The sequence below is a fragment of the Elaeis guineensis genome, chromosome 3, assembly GCF_000442705.2.
Source record: "Elaeis guineensis isolate ETL-2024a chromosome 3, EG11, whole genome shotgun sequence".
Classification (NCBI taxonomy): domain Eukaryota; kingdom Viridiplantae; phylum Streptophyta; class Magnoliopsida; order Arecales; family Arecaceae; genus Elaeis; species Elaeis guineensis.
In genome coordinates, this window is record NC_025995.2 from 39,641,897 (window position 1) to 39,656,074 (window position 14,178).

Here is a 14,178-nt window from a genome sequence, read left to right on the forward strand (position 1 = left end):
GGCCTTAGGGTGGGGTCGGAGGATAAAAAATGCCTGGAAGAGAGAGATCCGAGGGTTGGTCGGCAGGAGCCGACACAACAGGGCAAAGATGATTATTAGCCGAACTGAGTTCGGCGCCAGTTGCGCCGGACAAAGTCCGTAATAATTTAGCAGATTCGAATGAACTCCGGAATCGGAAGCTGAAGACCAGTCCGGAGGTCCTCGATGTACAAAGCCACCAGGCCTGTGGGCGGGTTGTTAACCCGACCCCCGGCCCCGAGGGCGGAGAGTCGGAACTGCTTCGGGATACGATACTGATCCCGAAGCTGATCGACATTCGGTCCCGAAAGCGAGGAAACCTCAACTTCCGGAGTCGACCGAAGGTCATCGGTCGGGTTTTCCGATGAGCCTCCTGAGGCGAGGTTCTGGCCATGACACTGGAACCAAGAAGAAGGCAGGACCAAAGAAGAAGAAGAAGGAGAAGGAAAAGAAAAGGTTTCAAAGAAAGCGAAAGCAAAGCACCAGGGGGCACGAACCCCGGATGAACCTTTGTGAGAATGGGCTGGAGGCAGCTGCCGACGACGACGGAGAGACCGTTTGGACAGAGTCTCTGCAGCAAAACCGTCAGAAATGAAGCTTCGAGTACAAGTGGCCCCATATATATAGGACTGTCGGACGGACGGGATGTCACCGCGCCGACCGAGACTTCTCGGATGGGCACACATGGCAGCATCCGGGCCCTCTTTCGGTCTGGCGGTTCGGTGCACCCGTCCCGGAAGGGCCACGTCGCCTTCATTAATGCGAAGGACGCCGGCCCAACAACCTCCTGACGCGTGGCAGAAGGGCCGCGCTCCAGAATTAAATCGCCTATGGCGATTCGCATCCCCGATGGGATGCCTGACAGCGGCCCGCGCTCCCAAGGCCGACACCGGATGGTGGTTTGCGTTCCCCAGAAGGCGCGGATACTCGATCGTCTGACACTGGATCGTCTGACACCTGATCACCTGACATCGGATCGTCGGACGTCGCATCATCGAATGACGGGACACCTGACATCGATTTGTTCGGATCGTCCGTCGGTGAGATCGGCAAAATCAAGCCAGGACGCAATGAAGAATCCATTCCTTTCGCCCAACGCCCCACCTGCGTGGAGATGCGAGCCAATGTGACATCAGGCTTAGGAGTGGGGGGGCAACTGTTGGGATATGCCGACCGACCCTATTGCCGACTCACCAGCACCGACCCGTCCTCGACGCCGATTCAACTACGGGTCTCGATCCCGACTTCACCCGACCGATTTTGCCCGACTGACGGTGGGCAACACTGACGGTGACTACCGGTCGTGTCCGATCGGAGTGGATCGGCCTAACGGGCCAATGTCACCTCTGATCACCTGGGATCCGGTCCTCTATGACCGACTTCCTATCGGGTGGGACACCACCGACTCACCATCAGTTTGGATGCCTGACGTCCCGTCTCTATGGGTCCTTCTAGACGCCGAATGAGCGGCATGGGCTGCAGTTCTATCAAGCAAATGCCGTACCAGCGCTAGGGGGCATTGTCCTGCCAGGAAGCATGGGGCACTGTCCTGCCAAAATGCAAATTAATTCCTAGGACCTGTCAGCTTTGTCGACGACGTGACAACCTCCGACGATTTGACAACTCTCCAGTCATCTACATCACTGACGGCGGAGCCATACCACCTCCTACTATAAATCGGAGAAGGCAACAGTGCTAAAGAGGTCCCTTCGAAAACTCTCAAGCTCTCCCTCTCTCTCTCTCCCTCGTTGAGCTCCCTCTTTCCTTTTCGCTGTTGCCTAGTCTCCTCTCTGACTTGACCGTCGGAGGGTCCCCGTCGGAGCCGCCTCCGGTCAGTGTGGACTTCTTTTGCAGGCGCACGTTCCCGGCGACCAGGCGACGAGGGGATTGGCCGCAACACCTTGCATATGAAATTTATGTGGATGGTTGCTCATAAAATCAAAAGAGTAAAAAAACAATTAGTCCAAATAATTGTTGTTGACATAAAAACATTATTTTAGACAACTACGGATTATATTTAGTATGCATTTATCCATTGAATTGTATTAAATGGGATTAGTGAAAATTTATGATGGGCACTTATAGTCCTATTACAGAATTCATAATACATATTTCATACTTATGTAAGAAACATGAGCAAGGTAAACTTGAAGAGCAAAGACAAAGACAGCATTACAATATATCAAAGATAATAGAAGAGAGAACATGATGGCAAAGGGAAAGGGAGGGAGGGGGGAGGTTGGAGGAAGACAGACAGAATAGCAATGAAGGAAATCCTTCTTTTTCTTTCAAAACAAACCACATACAATGAATTCATACAGCCATAACTAGGCCCTTTATCTTCATGACTTCTCTACAAGCAAGCTAGGGCCTAACTACCAAGCATCAAATCTTGGGCTCAAGATGTCCTTAGTCCTCAAAACCTACCAACCTCTATGCTGACATCTAAAAAATCTTTTCTAAAAATGCAAAATTCAGAATTCTGTAGCCACACTATAGGTAGACACCTAAAACAACAAGATATCAAATTACCATATCCTTAACCAAACAAATATATGTAAAGGGCATTTTCATGCCAATCTTGTAAAAATAGGACTTCTTACTTACTTTAAATCTGAATATAACTTTAGAAAATGCAATAAATCAATAATCATCAAGTTTTTTTTTTTTCCTTTTGCCATTAGACACTCTAATCATCAAGATTTGCCATACCGATTAGTACCATACCATAAGGGGCATGCCATACTATATCATTACCGAACCGATATATATAGTCTCATACTGGTACCAAACCAGTATGAAGTCTCATACCATTATCAAACTGGTATGCAGTCTTGTACCATACCAATACTCTGTATGCTTCACCATCTCCTGCAGTATCGCATACCAACACTATAATAGGATAGTATGAATATAGGATCCGATACTCGGGATGGCAAACCTCACAAATATAAAAATATGACAATACAGGTAAGGTCAAAGATATTTGGCAAAAAATGTTTGATGGAATCTAAAAGGAAGATTCAAAAATCCAATACTCTCATTTTTAATATAATATTAAAAAAAAATGAATATTATCATACTATCAAAAAAAAGCATAGTCTTTGGCATATGCTAATGAAAATTCTTCCAAGTAATTGATTTATGGTTATAACAATTATACATAACTAGATTAATCTATACTAACTAATCAATTTTATTTTTAACATGCATTGCACGTGCCTAGAATAGAAGGTTCAAATATCAAATGATAAATATTAAACACAATTTTCTAGAAAAAATTGCTCCCAAGTACTCGATGATAAATCAAATTCTGAAAATGCGGCTACATTAACACATGAATTACAGAATAATAGAATCCAGGATTCCTCATCAAATTATATTTTCTGATTACTAGTGTTACACATGCATAATTAGTGTATCATAAACATAAGCAAAGAGTAGCAAAGGCATGTATTACTAATTTGAATTTGATATGTGGACCTAAGCGGTCTACAAAATCCAATTCAAAATGGTTCCAGGATATCCAAGTGAAATACACTTGTGACATGATACAAGCAACTTAACAAAATAACATCCCTTAAAGATATTTATTCTACTACAAACATTTCTACTACTATTACAAAGATTTCGCTATCTACTTGCAATAGTTGAGCAGATCATATGGGCAAATCCAAGGATTTTGAGAGAAAGATGAAGAGACTTTTGGACCAAATGTGGCATGACTCGTGATGATGCCAGCATTACCACAATTAATTCATCTTTTATGTGATGGATTCATCAATATACTAGTCGCATATGATTTGATTAACTAAAATGAAGCTAGAGAGGCTGATAAGAACCAAGATCTAAAGGACTTTTCACATTAAGAATCCGTAATGATCTCCATTATAAATATCAGAGTCCAGATATGGCAACTATGACTAAAATCCCAAGCACGATCTAGAGTACACAGGGGAAGCAACTTCACTTTGATCAGCTGTAATGGGGAAAATTTTAGGATGAGGATATATATTGGAAGAAAACCAGCCAGACAATATTTTTAAGTTTTCTGTATTATGCCATGCCTGATACAGTTTTGTGGAATAAGAGACATATATCACATGTCCCAAGCTTCATTGTCATCACTTTGTTTAATATCTGAGGAAATATCATGAAACTTAGATTGGCAAACTGAGGCAGATTTCAAGGGAGTGTTTGACTGGGGTAGCTAGTAATATTTGAAATGAGAACAAAATCATTAGTTTGAAAATATGTTTATTCTCTATCTTTATCTCGTCTTATTCTTAATTATTAGCATTCCTTGTAGCAGACAAGCAAACTTTTAAACAGCTTTTTAAGTTGTTATCCCAACCTAAGCTCAGTCACAAAAACTTCCTTAATCATCCAGCCTGTGACTCTAACAAGATAATCAACTACCTGCACAAAGCTTAACTTTAGCACCCTAATTTTAAACCTCAGGACATCCCAGTTCCTTTTTTAGAAAAGCATTGAGAGGATCAAGGAAACTGCCATATAATATTCCTTTTGCCTTCATCTAAATATGGACCTATGCCCCACATTATGTGAGTCTCCTTAAAGCCTAGAAACCGTCCTATCTTGATCTTTTCCTTAACTGTGGTCCAAAATCTACATCACATGGATTTAAGAATAGTTTGTTGACCAGCAAAATCACCTTATCAGAAAAAATTCCACAACTCAGTCCTTTCGTTGCATAATATGTGAACCAAAATAACATGGATCCTAGTAGCCTTACATCTCTATCAAGACAAGCAGAGCAATTACTCCTATTTTGAACCTGATCTTAGCTATAAATAAGAGTCCATTTTAAGCAAGAAAAATTCCACTTCACAGTAAGCATCCCAGATTCCCAATATAATGCCCTAGAATGAGATATCAAATATTCCTCATGCCTCTTTCAGGGGGGCACGATAAAAGCTAAATAACTACTTTACAGTTTATTCCCCAAGTAAAAATGAACAAGCAAGGCCTGCCGAATCAGTTGGCTACCACTATACTTATGTGGATTAAGTTGTGACCACACAAAACATCTAAGAAGATCACTGAAGAGAAAACATTATTAATAATTTGAATAAGACACTCTCACAATGAAAAGAATAAGAAGAGAGCAAGTAATACTAAATTGGGCCCTTTTCCTGCCTTTTCCCCAACTGAATACCCTCTTCACATTGTTAGCAAGACATGATCCCAAGACCATGGTTGTTCAATTGAGATTATATACATATATAAAATATATATATTAATTAAAAAGATACTTCCTCTAAATTGTGTGTCTCACGAATGTATAATTGAAAAAAGTGCCACTTACCATAAAGTAAAAAAGAAAAAAAAATTTAACAGTAAGTAAAACCTTTAACATCCAACGACATTAAAGTTTGAATATTCTGGATTTTAGGTATGTCCTTAATTACCAAAAGTGGATGAAAGTATGGGAGCAAATTCACGTTTCGCTGCAGGGAAACAGATCTCTTAAATATTTTTAATAAGGAAATGTTGTGGGGATGAGTTTCCATGGACACTCCAAAGCAGGAGTTGGCACCCTAAGTAGAAGATTCCTGCTACCGAGTGTATGTCACAAAAATTATTAGAGGGAAAGCAAATATAATACCTAAAGGTGCACGACTAAAAAAAAATAACAAACAAAATACTCTAAACGAACACTTTTTAGATTAAGATACATTATATTTCGATTCTGTATACGAAGTGGAATACAATACTGCATCGGATGCTGCAACATATTCTATGCCGCTATCACCTGGTACAAGAGATCGTGAATCGAGGTGATGTCAAACTTTAGAAGATCGATAGGAAGGAGAACTAGCCAACCTCTTCACTAAAGCTCTCAAGATCAAAGAGTTCGATGACTTCAAATGAAAGATGTGTATAAGATTCTGCCCCGATTGACTTTAGTTCAAGTGGGAGTTATTGAGAATTGTCCTAAAATCAATCATGTGATGATTGAGTTCCTCTTTTTATATGAGTTATTGACTAATGAATAAAAATTATTCTAGTATTTTTCATCACAAAGTTAAATCTTCCTTGTAGAACTCTTGTGTTGTGATGAAGTCCTTAGAACTATGTTAGTGAACGATAAAGAGAGGATTTATCATATAGTTCTTTAACATGTTCGTGATGATATATCATTATAGGATGATGATGTTTATCGAGTGGAGGTCATTGTGTGCCATATGAGTTGGTTGTCCTCTTAACCAAGGAGTTTGATGACATTGATATGGCATACAAGTGAGATGTAGGAGTACATCGTCACTGAATAAGTAACTCATCTGCTGAGCATTCTGCTGTCAAGAGCTGCTTGCAAAGCATATGGGTACAAGTATCCCTCAGACCTGAGATCACTATAGTAACTTGCAAGCAACTCACTGTGCTTTGGTGCCGGACTATCTAGATTTCTAATACAGTGATGGAAGACTACTGGGTACGGTCAAGTACTTGCGAAGTCTGTATGTGGATCAAGATGGGATTGACCCCTCTGGATTATTAGAGCTAATATATCACTGTATTTCAATTTAGTAAAGCCTTGGCCAGAGTAATCCATGAGATGGATTTGAAATGTTGAAATACAATATGGATGAAGTGATCTTAGTTGACAGTTAACTTGTGACCATCCTAGAGCATTCAGGATCAAAGGGATGAATTATGTGGTAACCATGTGCATAGGTTCTAGAATATTCTTTTGTGATAATTCAATCTATCTGGACGTTGGAAACCATTGCTAGATGGTATCTCGATTAGTGTAGAAATTGATTCTTGTGCTACCGACTTAATGTTTGAACCTATGGAGTCATGCACATAAGTCAGACACCATAGAAAAATATTGGCCTATATTTATATATCCAATTTGAAAGTACTTGACTTGATTGAACATATAAGTTAACTTGATTGAGAATTAAATTATGGGTCAAATGGGATTAAGAGTTGATTATGTCTAGCTAGCATACATATGAGGTTCAGATTCAATCCCAGGGATGAACAGTTCTTGATCTATGATCCAAGAAGCCTATGAGAGATTGAATTTAAGTGTTAATTAATTTTAGATTAGATCTAATTAATTAAATTTAATTAGATTTAAAATTTTAAATTAGATTTGGTTCTAAAGTCCTAAAGAGTTTATGATTGACAGCCTATCGAAATTGTTTCGAACCAGCTTCGAATTGGATTCGAATTGGATCCTTTTTGGATGAGATATTAGGAGTCCTACTTGCACTGGGATTCCCTCCTCTCTTGGGCCGACCAACACCTGGCATGGTGCTGGTTATGGGTGTCCCATGTGGGTGTGGGAATGGGTGCATTGTGGGCACCTTATATGGTTCCAATTCTTTCTCATGTAGGAGTCCTTCTTTTATGAGTGTTAGACTGAATCAAAGCATATTTGAATTAGGAGTCCTATACTTAATAGGTCATGAAAATCATCTATAAATAGAGTCTACCTATGGATGTATAGCATAGTAAACAAATCAGATTGAGAGAAGAGAGAAGGAGAGAGAGAGGCGTGAGAAGTGGGTGCACCTTCTCCCTTGGTGTCTCCCCTTGCTTGCCTCCCTCTTCCTCTTTGTCGTGGGACCTACCTTGGGCATCCTCCTTGCTGGTGCTAGGCGTCACACCAGCACCTCTCCTCCCTCGTTTGGTTGGGTTGCGAAGGTGATTTGATCGGAGTTCATCCCGCTTTCCTGCGTTGTCTGATGTGCATGCGAAATAGAGGGTCTACACTTTCAGGCCTCTACGAAGGTTGATTCCAGATTTTTGAAGATTTGATCTCCAATTTCACTACTATCTAGGTAAAGATTTGATCTTAATTTATATAGATTTGTAAAAAAATTTAGATGCAATCCTGATTATCTGAAGAGAAATAATTTTTCTTTCTTTTAAGACCACATCAGACCTATCCCTAGACCCGTCAATCGATGTCAATCCTTCATCAAAGAGATCAGATATTATGTAAGATTGTTAGGTAGCATCTGTAATGTATCAGCAGAAAAATGATTCTTATCCAGCAGTACATGATAATGTGTTGGTCTACATGGCTACAAAGATAAAAGTCAAACTTCGATGGGTGACAAATACTTGTGACAAATTGCCTTTCATCGAAGAAGAACTACTTCTTGTAGAAAATACGATGCTCGAAAGAAAATTGGAATCATACATCATCTAGATCTAGACAAAAGTAACCTATTGACGTAGTCAGATATCTTTTTTTTAATTTATGTTTTAGATTAATATTGCTTAATTTTTCTTTAGTAATAAATTATGCACATTACTTTTATGAACATGGTACAAAGTTAAGATATCATGAGATACAGTTAAATAAATATAATACATAGTTATTTTATTCTGATATATAGTTAATACAATATAATGCATAGTTATTTTTATTTTCAAAGATTATACATCAGTCTTCCTGAGGCCGAAACCATGATAGTCGAGGAGGGAGCTTTAGAGGAGATAGCTCTCATATAGCCAGTTCATATGGTTCTATGGCACACATACCATGTGGTAAACTCTAGTACTTTAGTTATTCTTTTTTATATAATTTTATCTTTTATTATCTAATATAACATTCTTTATGATGTTTGATATGCTCAGGTTCGGACGATAGGAGGTCACCAGTGACCCCACAGTCACATGCAGCACGATCGACTCTCAAACATAGAGGTATGGTAGAGGATCCATCCAGCTCGCGGTATCTCCAACTCGATTGGAGGATAGAGAGCTCATCTATATTCAGAGTTATTCATAAGTACTATATCGTTATTGAATATATTTAAAATTTAGCCATTGTAGAGTCTAATATTTATTGATCAAAATTAATTTTGCAGCACATTTAAAGAGAGCTCCATGCCTTATGTGGTTATCGAGATCATCCGATGATGGGTGTCGGGGTCGGTGGATACGTTCTCTAGTTGGCCGTTGGGGCACATGATACAGCCTGGGAGATGTTTGGGCAAGTCAAAGGTGTTTAATTTAATAATTCGCATAGGTTTGTATTCTATTTATTAATACATGCTTGCTTTTACTTGTAGAACTACTGTCGATTTTTATCTCCTCAGGATGAGGAGGCTGGCTATCTGATCTTCGAGCAGGTAGCCATACATAGGTTTTGAGATGGACTATACAGTCGATGATAGTCCGCCATCAACCATTTCAGTTCCCAGTCACCATCAGTCTGGAAGTCCTACAGGGATCATTAGATGTAGGTGAACGTATAAGAGGCCCTCTGTGACCAGTGGAGTAGTGAGGAGTACGTCGGTAGACGACAGAGGGCCCAATAGAATCGGGTCGCCCAGTAAGATTCGATCTGGCACATGAGCAGCTCCATCAGTGCACATGTTATGGCCGACAGATTGGTAAGAAATCTATACCAAAACTCTTCACTAAAATTAAAAAACTTTTATATGTATGCTTTAATTAATTTAATTTTATTATTTATTTATTGTAGATACGACAGCTGGGTCGTCCACCAGACCAGCTGCAGTAGTGGCGGGCCACACACTAATCTAAAAGGACTGGTGACTATTTAGATTCCATGTCATGACAGATCATGGTAAAAATTTTAAGCTTTATTTACTAATTAAGTTATTACAGAATCTAATTTTTATATTAGAACTAATGTATTTCTAAACTATGCAGATATATTATGCGACGCACGTTGCTGAGAGGTACGGCATGAAGGAGACATAAGTAGTGCTATGCATATAATTTTAAAAATTTATGTAGCAAAACTATAAGAATAAATAATTTAATCTAAATTACATGCATAAGATCTAATCTAGACTATCATACCAAGACAAATAATGTGATTTAACATGCATATGAGATCTAAAAATAAAACTTGCATCGATCTAATTGACGCTGCCATATAGATCTAACCATTAGATCTAGCAAACATGATCAAGAAAGTTTAGAAACCATTATCAAACTGAAAACTCTTGATCTTTGCTGGTCCAACACTTGAATAAGATCTCCTTCAGGTTGCTCGTAGCCACACGAAGTCATTCGGCCTCTACAGATCGTCCACACAAAAATCAATGTAGATCAGGCTCCTTGATGTTGTGCCACGTTTCTAGGTGTGTGGAGTATCTCCCACCAGGAGATCAATGAAGAAAACTCATCGAAAGGGGATGAAACATGTTGAAGAAGAACAGCCTTCCTGGTTTCAACAGCCTTGTAAATCCTATCAGTAGGATTTTCTTCTTCGATTTGAACCCCTTCTCTACCAGATTTGAAATCCACCTTTTGAGATCTGGAAGTATACTTGATGAAGCCTCCAAAAAAAAAAAAATTAGGACCTGAAACTCTTCTTGGGTGGCCAAGAGAGGGCACTCAAAATAGGGGTGTGCATAAAGGGGGGGCGCTGGTTTCTAGTGCCTCCTTTCTTTCTTTTTTGGGGTGGTGGCCAAGAAACCCTAGGTTTCTTGGTTCTAGGGTGTGGAGAAGACTAGAGAGAGAAAAGAAAGAGAGAGAAATTTAGGAAGAAAATGATTTGATTGATTGAACCATTCATACAAACCCTAAATACAAAGGTATTTATACAAGGTCAATGTGACCTAACCACAAAACTCTTTTGGCTAACTTGATATGAGATTTGTGCTAACCCAAATCCATGTACACCCATGATTTAAATAAATTTCATCTATCTAGGACTTAAATCTAGCCCAAAACAAGTTAGCCCCTTGAGGCTCAAGTCTCCAGAACCTCAAGATCCGAAAGGCTGACAGCCTTTCGTCCTAGGACCCAAACAAGTCCAAGAAACCCCATGAGCACCTCATGGACTTTAGACCTTGGCCTTAGCTTTGGTCTCTTGAGCCTTGGGAGCACCACATGAGGCCCAACGATATCCACCTTGGTGCCCCAAGGCCTCAGCCAACTCCATCTTGTCCATCAAGCACATCAGTGTCACATGTCTTTAAAAGCTATCTCGTGGAAGAACCTTCGTCAGTGCATTCACTGGATTCTCCTTGGTGTGGACCTTCACCAGCTCCACTTTATTTTCTTTCGTAAGCTCTCTGATCCTGTGATATCTAATGTTGATATGCTTCATCTTCGCATGATAGACAGAGTTCTATGCAAGTAACAGTATACTCTGACTGTCACAGTGCACCCTGATGGTCTCCTGTGCAAGGCCCATCTCCAACGTCAAACCCTTTAGCCATAGAGCCTCCTTCGCTGCCTCCATAATGCCAATATACTCTGCCTCAGTAGTCAATAAGGACGTGATGGGCTGCAAGCATGATCTTCATGAAATTGGACTTCCAAACAGGCTGAATACAAAATCTATCATCGATTGTCGAGTGTCCGCATCTCCACCAAAATCAACATCTACAAACCCTCCTATCAGCCCCCGTGCCTCCTTGGACATGTTGGAGAGTCCTTCAGCACCTCCTCACTGTCCGTAGCATGTGCTGACTCCAACAGTACCCACCAAGTACCTGAAGATCTCCTTCAATGCTCGCCAGTGCTCCCTGTCAGGCTATGCCATGAACTTGCTGACCTGGCTCACTACGTGGGCGATATCTGACCTACAACACACCATGGCGTACATAAGGCTTCCCATACTAGAGGCATACGGCACTCTGTCCATCTCCTGAGCCTCCATCTCAGTCTGTGGTGATATTATTTTCGAGAGTCTAAAGTGCTCGGTGAGTGGCAGCTCCGTCGGTTTCACTTTATCCCGAACCTCTCCATGACCTTCTTGATGTAGCCTCCCTGAGATAAATGTAGAACCTTCTTGGCTCGATCTCTGAAAATTTTCATGCTTAAGATCTTCCTCGTAGGCCTCAAATCCTTCATCTCGAACTCTCGAGACAAGGCTGCCTTCAGTTCCTACACAACCTTCCTACTCTTGCATGCTATAAGTATGTCATCCACATACAAAAGTAGAAACACCCTAGACCCATCCTCCAAAGATTGAACATAAACACAAGAGCCATACTTGCACATGAAAAGTCCGATGCTCCTCACATAGGAATCAAATCGCTTATACCATTGCCTCGGCGACTTCTTCAGCCCATACAGTAATTTCTGTAGCAAACAGACCTTTCCTTCTGCTCCTACCTCTCGAAACCCAGGTGGCTGCTTCATGTAGATGCTCTCCTCCAGGTGCCCATGGAGGAATGCCGTCTTGACATCGATCTGCTCCAGCTCCAAATCTTGAGTTGCAACAATGCTCAGCAGCACCCTGATGGAAGTATGCTTGATGACGGGAGAGAAAATCTCATTGAAGTCGATGCCTTCCTTCTGAGAGTATCCCTTAGCCACTAGCCTCATCTTGTATCTGATACCATCCTGCTCTGAAGGCCCCTCCTTGCATTGATAAACCCACTTGCAACCAATGGATTTCTTCCCTCGTGGCAATTGCACCAATCGCCACGTCTCGTTCTTGTAGAGAGACTGCATCTCCTCGGACATTGCTTGGATCCACCTCTCTCTGTCTTGGCTCTCCATAGCCTCTTCATAGGTGTAGGGGTCCCCATTCACTATCACCAGGGCATATGACACTGTCTCTTCGAAGCCATATCATTCTGGTTACCTGACGTTCCTTTTGGGCTTGTGCAGTACAATCCCGATATCCGTCCTAGGTCCAGTTTGCTCCTGTCAGATCTTTTGACTTCTTTCAACCATCCGAGCTCTCTCCACCTATGGAGATACCTTTAGAGAGTGCTCCACCTAAATACTAAGTCCTCCCGATGCACCTACAAGTGGCAAAATAGATTAGGATGTTAGTTGACGCTGTCCTGTTGGACCTCCTGTTGCTCCTCCATACCATCTTGCCTTTGGAGAATTGAATTTTCATCAAAGATGACATCCCTACTGATGACAATCTTCTTCTCCAAGAGATCCTACAGCCGGTATCCCTTAACTCCTTGTGGATATCTCAAGAACACCATCTTCCGTAACCTGACGTCCAATTTGCTCCGCTTACCAATACCAATGTGCACAAATGCCGTGCACCCAAACACCTTTAGATGGCTCAGCCCAATCTTTATTTTAGACCATTTTTCCTCTGAAATACCACCATCTAACTTGGTGTGAGGTGACTGATTCATCAAATAACAAGCTGCATCCACTGTATCAACCCAGAACTCCTTAGGAAGCTTTGCCTGTAGCCTCATGCACTGTGCCTTTTCCATAAGGGTTCTGTTCATCCTCTTGGCCACCCATTTTGCTGAAGAGTTTCTCTCACCGAGAAGTGCCTTTTGATGCCACACTCCTCATAAAAAATTTGAAACTCCTTACTGGTGTACTCCCTGCCATTGTGGACCACAGACACTTTAAGCTCTGACCTGTCTCCTTCTCCACCTCAGCTTTCCATACCTTGAATTTGGTGAAGACTTCTGATTTCTCCTTCATGAAGTAGACCCATACCTTCTTTGAAAAATCATCTATAAAGGTCAAGAAGTATCTTATCCCATTTCTGGCTGAAATCAGGGCCGGTCCCCACACATCAGTGTGAACTAGTTTTAGTGAGGCTGCACTGCGGGCTGAACTGCTAGCAAACTGCACTCTCCTCTGCTTTTTCATCTGGAATGGCTCATATACCTCTGAAATACCTTCATCTAGATATGAAATTAGACCATGCTTGCTCAATTTCTTTATCCCACGATCTCCTATGTGGCCTAGGCAGTAGTGCCACAATCGGTGAGTCCCCTGCTGATCATGCACTGCTGTTGCTGCATCAGATTCTCCTGTCAGTATAGATCCTTCCATCCTGTAGAGATTATTTTTCATCCTTTTACCTCTCATCACCACTATGGCTCTATTTGAGATGTTCAAGACTCCACTTCTGGCACGACTGCTGAAGCTAAAGCCGCTCTGCTCCAAATAGCCCAGTGATACCAGATTCTTCTTCAATTTTGGGACGTGCTTCACATTTGTGAAAGTCTGCACCATCCCATCAAACATCCTCACCCGAATGCTCCCTATACTAGCAACCTTACATGGGTGATCATCTCTGAGTGTCACGATTCCCTCATCAATCTTGGTGTATGTCACGAACTATGATCGATTTAGGGTGTAGTGATGCGAACAGGCTGAATGTCCATACATCTGTGTATCGTCTGTGACCATCAGATACCACCAAGAGATCATCCTCCACCTCCTGATCAGCCACCATACTTAGTGCAT